Raw genomic sequence first — 12,819 nt, 5'->3', positions numbered from 1 at the left:
AGAAGAAGAAGAAGAAGAAGAAGAAGAAGAAGAAGAAGAAGAAGAAGAAAAGTAAATCCACATGTTAGCAGTTGTTGGTGATGGACCTGAAGGGATGTACTTATAACCAGACAGGGCTAAAAGGAGAAGTTCACTGGTGGAGGCCACGGCTTTAAAAGAAGAGAAGAGGCCTAAGCTTATACACATGCTCTGTCTTGCTACATGGTGGCCTCCAGTACAGGATCAAACAGCAAGAATCTAAGACCATGACCTCAAATTTCTCACCCTTGTGAACCATCGACTAAATAACCCTCTGTTCATTTAAAATTATCCAGTCTGTGGTGTTCAGTAATACAAATGGAAAGCAAATGAAGACAGATGCATTAAAGGCTCAGGAAGGTTTGTGGAGAACTCCACTCCTCCCATTCTCGTTAATGTCCTTAATGCACGGGAGAAAGTTAACACTGTAGATTTACCACTTTGAAAAAGCAGACTCAAGGTGTCAGGGAGATAACTCAGTAGAGTAAGCTCCTGTCTGGCAAGCTAATAGTCCTGAGTTCAATCCCCAGTACCACACACAAAATCAGACTCAAAAGTACATTGAGAACAGGACAAAGTCCTACCTATAGCATGCCTTCTACTAGTGAATGTGTGGGGAACAGGTTCCTCAGACATTGAGATCTGTCCATTTCCTAAAAATCTTTCCCCCCATCAAGAGCAGCTTTTCCTAGAGTAACAGTGGAACAGCTGACAAAACACCGCCTACTGCAATTGGGCATCACTTCCAGTCTCGTTCGTCTATGTCCTCCTGCGTCTTTGCCTCGTACGTGCTTATCGCCCTCCCAGAGCTTTCTTTCCTTTGCTCTTGGCATTCAGCAGTCCCTTCCCTGGCCATGGCTTTGGGCCCCACCCCTGTCATGGAGCAGGGCATCCTTGTCAGCAGCCCAGATAGTCTGCCAAATGGGACATCTATCTCCACCTGTCCACCAAAAGTCTCTCTAAATTATACATCTGACCATGCATTCAATTCCTTAGCATCCTTCAACAATGGACCACTATCTTTTTAGGATAAGTTCAAACACTACAAGCACAGCACGTGAAGGTTTTTAAGTTTCTGTCTCTTTGGACACCCCCTGCAATCACACCTGGGCTGCTTGCGCCCTGTATCAGCTCCTGCTCCTTTCCTACCATGGGATGTCCCTCTCCTTTTCTCCTTCTCTGCCCTATTTCCTACATTTGAAAGCAACTTGGACCATGCTTAGTGCTTTTTACTTTTAGAGCTTATTGTTACTATTTTGACAAATGAGTCCTGCCCAGAGGCATTAGCAAGACTAGCTGTGCCCAGGGCTATTAGAATGTAGTTGATTCAGCCCTGGACATAAACACGTCTCCTTTTCCATTTCTATTCAGATATTTTCAGAGAAAGAACATATTTGGGCCAGTTGGGACCAAGCGCCTGTCCTTGAGCCAATCCCTTCTGGCCCAGGAAGCAACCACTTAACAGACACAGGAGCAGAGCAAGGGGTTCACACCATTTTAACAAAAGGAATAGAAAAATAACAGCATTCAGCAGCACAGCTGTCTGTGCCAGAAACCCAGCAGACAGCTCCGAAGCTGCCACCTTCCTGGGATTTCTCTTTCCCTGAGTACTTCCCCAGGACAACCTGTGGGCTGCAGCTGAGTGCTTCTGTAGCGTCCTATACCTTGCACCCTCAGCTGGATTTCTGTACCACTGTGAGGGCAGAGAGCTTGAGCAACAGACACATCTTCTCATTATTCCGTAGACTAAGAGTAGGATGCCAGAGTGCTGGGGGACCAAGCTCTGGCGAGGGCTCTCTTTGTGGCTTCTAGATGGTCACTTATGGCTGTGTCATCATGCGGCCTCAGTGCCTGTGCCTGGAGAGATGGAGCAAGCTCCCCATGTCTCCTACAAGGGCACAGCCACAACAGCAAGGCTCGACTCTGCAGGCCTGCACCTCGGTCTCGTTACTTCCCCAAGTTTCTCCTTCTAGACGCCATCACATGAGGAAACAGGGCTCCCCTGTGTGAATGGGGGCACCGTTCTTCCATCGCAACCCCCATTGCAACCCCTGTCCTATTAATTACATACCTGAGAGGCCGCAGCCTTCTCTTTGCAAAAGGCTAATGCTTTGCTCCTATAAATTATTGACCCTCCACTGAGCGGTTCCTGATTCTGCTTACATTCCTGAGTTTCAGAACTGTTGATAGTGTGGGCCAAAAACCACTGTCCCTCAGCCCCTGAGGGACATTAGCACTAGGACCTCTCCGCGGATACCCAAGTCCACGCGTACGAGAGGTCTTTGGGTCAAGCAGTGTGGTGCTTGCACAGAACCTGCGTGCATCTTCTCACTAACTTCACGTTGCCCGGAGAAGACTTAAGAGTCCCGAATACCATGCAAGTGCTGTGTAAGTAAAACAGACATCTGTGTAACAGATATACTGCATCACGCAAGGAATAGCAATGAAGAATATCTGAAGAAAGTACAGTACTCACTATGATGCACACTGTACAGAGCAACGCGCAACTGACAAGCCCCTGCCCCTGTGCTTCCCGCTCGCTGGTCCATTTGAAGCCGTGGGCATTCTGGGAATGATTCTGATCCTCTGGGAACGATCCCCATCGGTGCCCATCAGCCTAAGTAAATCTCCCTGCAAGTCCTGGGTGCTGTCTCGGTGCTTCTGCTTGCCATTGCGGAAACAGTACACAATACAGTATCGGAGAGAGAGCAGGCACAGGGGACACTGAACCTGAGCACCACCCCGCGCCACCCTTCCCTTTCCTGGAATCCACTCAATATTTTTGATTGAGGTCCTGAGCTATGGTAACACGAGCTTGGTACAAACGGAGGGCTTCTAATGCGAGACAATGAAATTTCTGTGGTAGAATCCTGGAGATCATGTAAGGAATAAAGAAAAGACACAGGTAAAGGACAGTAATTGCATCCCAGGTTCATAATTCCAGTTATATTTTGTGCCAAATTAATTGCAGATATTTATAAATCATCAAACAAAATTTCCTAAGCTATTTAAACCAGGATGCCAACTTAATCAACTGACTCGTTTGTTGAGCACATCTACCTTGAATTTGTATCAAAGCATATTCACAAATTCTAGGCATTCTTGTGAATGCAACAGTAAATCAAGCATGCCAACATTCCTCCTTCACATGTGACATTCTGGTACGAGGCTTAGAGGAACCTGACAGTGAGCATAGCAGCACAAGTCAAGAGTGTAGTGCACCACGGGCTGGGACGTAGCTCACTGGTGCGGTGCCTGCTTAGCCTGCTCCTGGCCGTGGATTTGATCTCCAGCCACATACACGTGAAGGAATTATTCGTCAGATGATGACCATTCCCATTACAGTTGTGGCCACTCCTCTCGATACACTAATTTTAGTGGAATAAAATCACCTAGAGGACTAGCACTCCTGGGTGGGTCTGGGTGGGTCGTGGACACACTGCTTGGGTACGGCACCTGGCCCTTTGCCTGCTTTCCTCTGGCCCTGCTCCCCAGCAGCCAGAAACTAAGCAGCCTTGGTTCACCACAACTCTCCAGGAGCCTGCTGACCTTGGGCTTCACCCCCAAACCATGAGCTGAAGTGGACGTCTTTAAATTTCGGAGATGGGGTATTGTTTTCCAGCATTGGAGTGGCTGACCGATATACCAATGTGAGGAAAACTCCTTTGCTAGGATGTATTTTAAACAGGAAGACTGGAGAAGCGCTTGGAGAGAGCAGGTGTCTGAGGGAAGCACCTGCAGAAGCAGCCCTTCTCCACCCGCCCTGCTGGGATCTGCTTAGGTCAGACCCCCACATAACCCGCTGAGCTCCGTGTCTGCTGTCCGTATGTGGGGACCGCATAGATGCTGCGCTTACGAGGCTGACATTCAAGGAAGAGGTCTGCGCTGAAGACGCACATCAGGGGGAGGAGAGCCACAGACTCCGGACAGCTGCCAACACTGCGAACGGGAGGGGGAGGGGCGAGGAGGGCTAACTGCCCGCCAGGAAGTATCCCCGCTTGCAGACCCTGGGGTGATGGACAGGAAACCCGGAGACAAGCGAAGCATGAAGCTTCCCTAGATGCCAAATTAAAGGAAATACACTTCTAGGGGAAAGTAGCTGCTATTGTGGTAAAACACTTCGATAGCCCTAGAATTCTGTAGTAAAGCATAGAGGAAAAGTGCAGTTTTCACCTCCTCCAAAGAGTTCAAATACTGTACATAGCATTTAAGGAAACAGAATCTTCCCCTGCGCCTTGCAGTGAGTGCCTCTAATGAAGACCTCCAGAGGCTGCGGAGCTGAGAGCCCTGCGGACTCACCTTGGGAGACAACGTGCTCGCAAGGTTCTGCCGGTAACAGAATTCCTGCTCGACCTTATTACTGATCGCGCCGGAGAGCCGTTCAGTGTGCCCTGCGTGTCCGCACCTTACAGCTTGCAATAGTTTAAATGAAGACCTTCTTTAATTAGAGCTGTAAAGGTCTTCTCTGAATCTTCTGCTTTAGAGTATGAAAATATATGTGCTGTGAAAATCAAAGTAGGGACCCTAAATTGTAACTGGTTTAAAGCAGTTTTTAAAATTTAAACAAAAAAAATGTTAGAGATAACAGTGCTGGGTATAATTAAGCTCCGCTTTGCCAGTCTGTCCGTCTGTCTTTATCATTTATCTATCACCTATCACCTGTCTTTGTCACATTGCCAGCACTGTGACAAAACACCCAACACCCACAATTTACCTGCGTCACCGTTTCCGGTAGGGTTGGCCCAAACTTGGCTGGCTCCAAACTAGAAGGAGCACCGCGCAAGGCCACGGTGGAAGAAGGCCGCTGTGTTCACGCCGAGCACGCACAGGGAGCTGGCCACTCCCCGGTGACCGCCTCCGTACACGCGTGCAGCTACGAACACGTGCGTGGATGAATCCACGAGTGAGCACGGCATCCTCGTGATGCAGTCACCTTCCATGCATGTGAGATGTCAGGGACACGTTTCAGATCTAAGCCATAACACTGTCCGTATTTTAATGTAAGTATTGGTTCTGACTGTGAGTGTATGTATTTGCGTAAAATAGAATAACTATATTTGTTGATTCAAACTAAAGGAAAATGAGTACTTGTTTTATTAAAAGATATTTATTCCTTTCAAGATAGCATCTAAAAGACAACCATTTTGACATATACATGCATCCAGAATTTAAAGATTTTAAAATACAATAACAAAATGTGTGATAAGATGACATTTTTCTTCACTTCTCTCTGGTCTAGATTACGCTTTCTCCTTAAATTCAAGTTGTTCTGCTTTTGTCTAAATAGAATTTTAGAGCTGTTTATATAGCATTTTTTTTTAATTTTAGGGAAGTGTCTACACGGTATTCAGGGTCTCACTACTAGATCAGACTCGTAGTGATCCGCCTGTCTATAGCCTCCCAAGAGCTGGGATTACAGGTGCACACCACCACGCCCAGTCTCAATTGCCATCTCAGCACCCGGGGATGTGGGTGGGGGGCGGCACGGCACCCCTGGTCCCTGCGCCTGCTTGCAGATATAGCATATTTTATGAGACTTAGTAGCTCAATGTTCTTTTCCCTCTGCTGTATCTTTGTGAATGTGAATATTTAGGATTGCTAGAGTTCAGGGAGTTTAATGGAGTCTGATGGAGTGGTTTAGCTTTATTTTGCAGTTGCCTATACTTGGATTATTTCTGGGAATAATATTTTGTGGTGAATATTCTTTTCTTAGATTTCTCTGTTTAATATTATATTAGTTAACATAACACCATAAATTCTTTCAACTTCCAAAAGATTCCTGGGAAAACAAAAAGTTTGCCAAAAAACACTTTGCAAATAAGTTCACCTGTTTAACTGCAATATTTAATCCCAGAAAGCAGTGAGATGTGGTAATGAAATCTTCCAAGACACAGAATGTGAGCCACAGAATTTATATTTGGTTAAATTGACCTTCAAGTACAAAGGCCCCCAACTGCTAAGCACATGGGATAACTCAGGAAATCGTGTGCTAGGGGCCTTCCTGCAGAATGTACAAGAGAAAGCCTTCAGAGACTGCCACAATTACTAAGGGACACTGATTGAAAGGAACAGGTAACTTGGATTCATCAGTTTGGAGAGAGAAAGGATATTGATGGACATTATATAAAAACTGGTAGTTATAAATTCAATTTGAACATCTCAGTTGAAACTCATGGCATCTTTTATTCTTTAAAAGTACAAAGTTCTCATCTCTTTCTATAACAACGAGAGAGAGAGAGAGAGAGAGAGAGAGAGAGAGAGAGAGAGAGAGAGAGAGAGAGAGAAACCCTGGCCAATCTCATAGTAACGAGAAGTCCTGCGCCTGGAATGGGGTCTGCAGCCATCATTTCCTGCTTTGGCAAACCAAACCAGGACTGTCTGATTAAGTGGCGGATTGCAGAAAATGGATAAGCTAGGCCCAGGGCATTCTCGTCCTTTTAGCAGAAAGCATCATTATTTCAAAAAGACTCAGGAGGCAATTTAACAAAGTTTTCACTGGCTGAAAATAAGACAATTTGAGAATCAACAAAAATGATAACACAATGGATTGGAACAAGTGGGCTGTATACAGACATGTGAGTTTGAAATAATGCTAAAATAATAAGTTTTCCATCAATAAATATTAGAGAATGGCTCTGAAAACTATTAAGGCAAAGCGAAAAAGCAGCCCTTGGGCAGATTTTTTCTCTATAGATTGCAACAATATGCAAGTAGACATTTCAGAGAACTGTTCATTTTTAGTAATATTTCAGATAATAAAAGAAGGGATTACAGGACCAGAAAGCCACCATTTCACCATTCTGAAGGAACTGGTGAACGTAGACACTGATGACCAATGATGACCAAAAGGAGAACAACTAGACATCATGTACTTTATGATAAAAGAACATAATACCCCTCATTAAATTGTTCTTCAGAAAAATCAAGGTTTCAGATCCATATATATAGCCATTTCTAGGAAAAACAGAAGATGGAGGAGTATATTTGATGACAGTAGGAGGAGAGCTTTACCAGAGGAACAGCTTGACAGGACAAATGACTTGTCTTCAAGATATGAACGGGAAAAAAGGCGAAAGGAAGAGGATGTAGATGAAAAAGACTTCTGAGATGGCCAAGCGCATGCAGCCTGCACCGCTGCTCTTTGGCACCTGAGAACTGGTTCCAGGACCCCACAGAATGTGGGGAGTATATGCAGCGATGCCCTCTACACACCCTACTGTCACAGACTCCTGGGCAATGAAAGAGTTGGGGCCACCATTCTTATCCATGACTACAATGCACAAATCTCATAAGTATGTAACCAACATTCTCTAGTAGCTGAGAGCAAGTCACCTATTTTCTCCTTAAAGGAATGTATATAATCTAATACACAAAGTTAAAGAAGAGTCACCTGAACAAAAACTCAAAAGGACAAAGAGAGGACATGATGGCAGATGGATCTTCACAGCTAGAACTCGGAAGCCAAACTGTCCTCCACACACCATTATGCTTCTTTGACTGATCAAAGTACTTCCAAACCATGGTTTCTCTTTTTCAGTTTAACATAATTTTTGAATAATAGTAAGAAAGCAGTGATCATTGGGGGCCTGTTAAAAATGACAACTGATGCCCACTCCTTGGGATAGGTGACTGCAGGCTCTTGGTAGCCAATGTGGTAAGTGTGCTGTGGCCACTCTCCTTCCCTGCCCACATGCACTGGTGGAGCAGCCCTATTTCTTTCCACAATGTGATCAGAATAGAACAAGATAGGGCCAGCAAGGTAGCTCAGCAGACCAAATGCCTGTTTAGGCAAGGTCGGGGACTGGGGTTCGATCCCCAGCATCACCGGTGTGCTGAGCCTCAGTTGTGCATGGAGGTGCACACCTGTAATCCCAATACTAGGGAGGCTGAAATCAAGAAGATCATTATGAGTCTGAGCTACATAGTGAGACCCTGTACCAAATACACATTAAAAAAAAAAGAATGGAATGAGATAGATTTACCAACTTTGATTTACATTAATTAGCACTTTTTAGTGTTAAATAAGTAAGACTTTCATGCATTGCACAAGCTGAAACTATGGCGAGTGGCGATCTAAGCTGGTGAGGGTCCTCATCTCCAGCCTAGCTCATCTAGGGTGCTTGCCGACTACAGTTACGCAGGTAGCTGTCATTTTTCTATAGCTACCAACATGTGTCCACTTGGCACAAAGTGCTCTCCTCGTCAACAGCTCTGAAGAGCATTGCACATGTTGCCCTGACCCTTTGAAAGCCCCGATTTCTCCCATGGAGTAGCCTCTTCCACCCTCTCTTCCCAAGTCTGGCGTGCTGTGGCTCTACGGTTCCATCCAGCACCAGAGGACGGCAATGGAGTAGATATTCCCATGGCTCCTTCCTGTGGCCACTCCACCCTGGGTGTGGGTCCCCTCCTCTGACTCTACTCATAGATGGGATTCTCATTATGACATTGCATATGATGACCAGCAACTCCATGGTCACTTCCTGTCCTCTTCCTGGAAATGCACAGCCTTGGCTTTAACCCTGCTGAGGTGCTGCTGTAGAAGTTCTGTAACTGCAGCACAGGGCAATTGTTTGGATCAAATCTATTGCAACTAGAAACGGCTGAAGCTGGGAAGTTGCTGCGCTGCCACTGACCTTGAAGAAAGGGATTTGTATGCATGCTGTCATAGGGTATAGCAGATAAAACCTAAAGCACAGGGGCCTGGGAGATGGCTCAGTGGAATAAGTGCTTCCCTGGCAAGCACAAGGACCTGAGTTCAATCCCCAGTTCTGTCAAATAAATAAATAAAATAAAATAAAAAATAAAGCACAGAACTCCACATTTGGGTTTCGTATGGGCTGGTAGTCCTTCATTTTAATCAGCCGATAGACCTGTTATCTACGGGACGATTACTTTGCCTAAGATTTATTAACTGTGCAAGCAAGTTTGTAAGATGGATACTATTATATTCATATTTCATTGCAGGAAGATGAGCATCGAGAGTTTTCGAGGAACATGGCAAGCTTGGAGCGGCAAAGTCCAGGCCCTTCCCACCCTAGCAAGCTGCTGTCTCCCACATCCAGCAGCTAGAGCAGGCCTCACTGCTCTGGAGCCACATCACGTCTGGTAGCAAAAGCGCTGCCAGCCGGAGAGCAGCTCCTGCAACGGCCGCCACACAAGCTTGGCTGTTCTGACCAGCTGCAGCCCAGAGAGCAAGCACACTGTCATGCCCGTACGCTCGCTCCTGCACGGCCCCGAGTGCACCTGTGTGCCGGCTGCTCCTCCTGACATCTCGTTTTGCTCCAGGTTGAATCGTCACTTCATTTTGTTTTATCACATCTGTGATAGACCTATTTATTTCTCTGCTAGTTGCTGACTCCAGGAAGAAAGAAGGAAAAAAAGGAAAAGAAAAGCTGATGCCATATTTAACTAGGCTTTGAATTAAGAAATCAAGGGAAAGTATAAATTGCTTCGACATTAAGTATGAGCAACCAGTGCCGGGGCTTAGTTCAAATGAGGGGATATATTTTATATGTGAGAGGCCCTGGGTTCAATCTCCATGCTGTGGGAGAAAGCAAAATAAAAATGATGTTAGCTGCAGGGGTTTTGTAGATGAACTCTAACAACTTGAGTAAGCTCCTTCCTATTCTTAGCTTTCTGAGAGATTTTCTCTGGAATAAAGATTAAATTTAGTCAACTTTCTTTTTATCAAGATGGTAAAATTTTTCTTCCTTTTTCTATAAGTTAAATTATATGTATTTACCATTGCTATCATGTTTGAAAATAGATGATGTTTATCTTGATAAATGCCTTTTGGTCAAACTTTTTATCCTTTTACTGTATAGCTAGATAAGATATACTATTACTTTGATAATCAAAAGAGGATAAATGTGTGTTTAATTTTCCATTTCTTGTGGTGCTTTGTGAAGTCTCAGAATCAGTATTATTTTAACTTCCTAAAGCAAGGAGTGAATACTTCTTGCTCTTATTTTTTCACTGAAATATTTTGTCTTAAATACTAGTTGGAATCCAACTGTAAAGTCATTGAGCCATTGGTTTTCTTTGTAGGAAAAATCCCTACAAATTTGATTCCTTAGTAAAAATAAGATGATATTATTTTTAAATTTTATATAAAGATTATGTTTTTGCTTATTTTTTCTGGTGCCAACTTAAACAAACTGTGTTTTTCAAGAAATTTTCCCATTACATTTAAGTTCCTACATTCATTGACAGAAAGTTGTTCATACCAGCAAACAATAACTCTAGGGTCCGTGATGGTAGCTCTTCTTTGGTTACTGATCGTTTTTCTTTTGTTTGTTTTAGTTTTATTCAATTTCAATTGTGGATAACGTTGTGCATTCTATCATGTGGACTCTTGCTCCGAAGCACACTTTCATAATGGGATGATTAAATATAACTATTTTAACTTTTGTTCTCCTACTTTTATTTTTCTGAAAGGTCATGTATGGGGTTATTGATTTGTAAATAAGCGCAATGAAATAATTGCGGGCTGAACGTTACCTGCTGTTTGTCTGGCCGTGTGTCTTCTCTCTGCTCTCCACACTCTTTCCTCCCTTTGTTTATTTCGCACTTAGCTGGCTCTGCCATGGCTAATTACCTCAGGAAGAAGCCGACCCATATTCTCATTATGTTTAGTTTGAAATATTTCTCTCATTTCCCTGGTGGCTTCTTTTTGGTGCATGTGTTCTCAGAAGTATGTGATGCAATATCTGACTTCTGGAATTTCCCCAGATATTGTGAACATTGTTGATTTGTCACTCAGTCCCAGCAAGATTACAGAACATACTCTCTTAAATAGCCATATTTAAAACTTTCTGCTGTATCTTCCAGTCAGCACGCAGCGTACCTTAAGACACGTCCTGTGAATGTGGCAGGGATGTGCACTGCCGTGCCGAGTACCGTGTTACCTAGAGAGACAGGAGGATTAGCACCTACCGCAGTTCACTTTGGCTGCTAAGCAGCACCTGCGAGGGAGTCCTTTCTGAAAGGCAGGGCCACTTCCGCTGGCTCTAGAGTGCAGGAGGCTGGGATCACGACCTCAACCTTTGGTGTGCGGTGGGCTGAATGCTCTAGAAGGGAAGGGAACTGGGTTCTCCTATGGGAGAAGCAGAGGGCAAGTTGGCCCTTTTACTGGAGGCTTTTTCTCATCAACGAGAAAGGCCCCCCACAGCGTAATCGCCTTGCACGGGCTCCCCTCCGTAGCTCCACTGGCAGCCCTGGATGTGGAGGAGACACCTCTAACCAAACACGAGCATTATTCAAAATTTCTGTGTCTGGACTAATTTCGATCTAGCCTTCGTAGTAATTTCTGAGGGAGCATGTTAAAATCTCTGAGTATGTTTGTTTGTTACTTTTCTCTTTACTATTTGTTTTGTTTAAATGTGTGTTCAGACTTTGTTATTATGTGAGTGTATTTTTGTTATCATTATGTCTTTATAAAGCATCAATTTTTAAATTATCGAATAAACTACCTCTAGTAATGATTTTTGCTTTTAATGTATACTTTGATGCTTTGTCTAATGTTTGTAATCTGGTTTTTTTTTCATGATTGCAGTTTGAATGATATTTTCTCATGTCTTATTTTAATTTGTTGGTGTCTTTATATCTAGGGTGTATGTATTTTATGGAGCATAGAGTTTGGTCTTGCTTTTTAGGGTTTGTTGTTGTTGTTGTGTATAAAAGGGTAAAACAAAATTTCATGGCAAGATAATAGTAGGAGGGCGGGGAGATAACTCAGTGGAATAAGTGAGTTCAATCTCTGGCTCCAGAAAAAAAAAAAAAAAGGTAATAATAGGAAAACAATGATTAATACGTTACATATTATTTTTAAAGGAGTTGCTTGAGGTACAAGATATGGGTATAAAAATTCCTCCACTTGCTATTAACACAGACCTTCCTTTTGTGTGAACTAAGAGACACCAAAAGTATAACTGACTTGCATTTTCTTCTTTACTTTTTAGTTTAAGCCTCTATCTTTGCCTTTAATTGGAGTATGTGATCCATTTGCATTTAATGCCAATTGCTATTTTAGTTTAAATATAATACTTTTACACTAGAATAGTTGTCTTCTTTAAAAAAATTAAATGGACAAAGGCATTCATTTTATTTTACTAAGATATTTCTCATTTGTGGTGCTGAAACAGATTTTGCAAATCAGATTGTTAGTTTCTGGAGCTGTTCTTCATAAGTCTTCTTCTGTTTAGCATTTTTGTATGACAAGATTTCTAGTCACAAATTTTACCTTTCCCTAAACACTTTATTTTACTTCTATTTTTTTTAAAAAAAGATTTATTGTAAAATAAACTAAACATACAGCTTTCCTAGTAGTAACATCCTCTATGATTATAATATAAGATAAGAAATCAGCACAGGGGCTGGTGAGATAGCTCAGTGAACTAATCACTTGTTTAGGCAAGAGCGGGGACAGGGGTTCCATCCCTGGTACCGCATGCTGCACCAGTCCCACCCCTGAGCACTCTGAGCTCGCCACTGAGACCAGGGGCATTGGGGGATGGAGCATGCCCTTAATCCCAATGTTGGGGAGGCTGAAGACAGGAGGATCACTACAAGTCTGAGTTGCACAGCAAGACCCTACACCAAATAAATAAATAAATAAATAAATAAATAAATAAATAAATAAATAGATAGATAGATAAATAAGCAAAGCTTCCTCAATCTTTTCAACAACATTCCTCCGAAGTCTGATGCAGGATCTTACACACAGAGTTTGCGCCCCCTAAATGCGTCCCTGTCACCTTTGATACTTCTGAAGGGCTTTGCACAGATATTGTGCATAATTTT

Source organism: Octodon degus, unplaced genomic scaffold (genome assembly GCF_000260255.1).
Source record: "Octodon degus isolate 3935 unplaced genomic scaffold, OctDeg1.0 scaffold00199, whole genome shotgun sequence".
NCBI classification, from domain to species: Eukaryota; Metazoa; Chordata; class Mammalia; order Rodentia; family Octodontidae; genus Octodon; species Octodon degus.
This window is presented reverse-complemented; position numbering follows the sequence as displayed.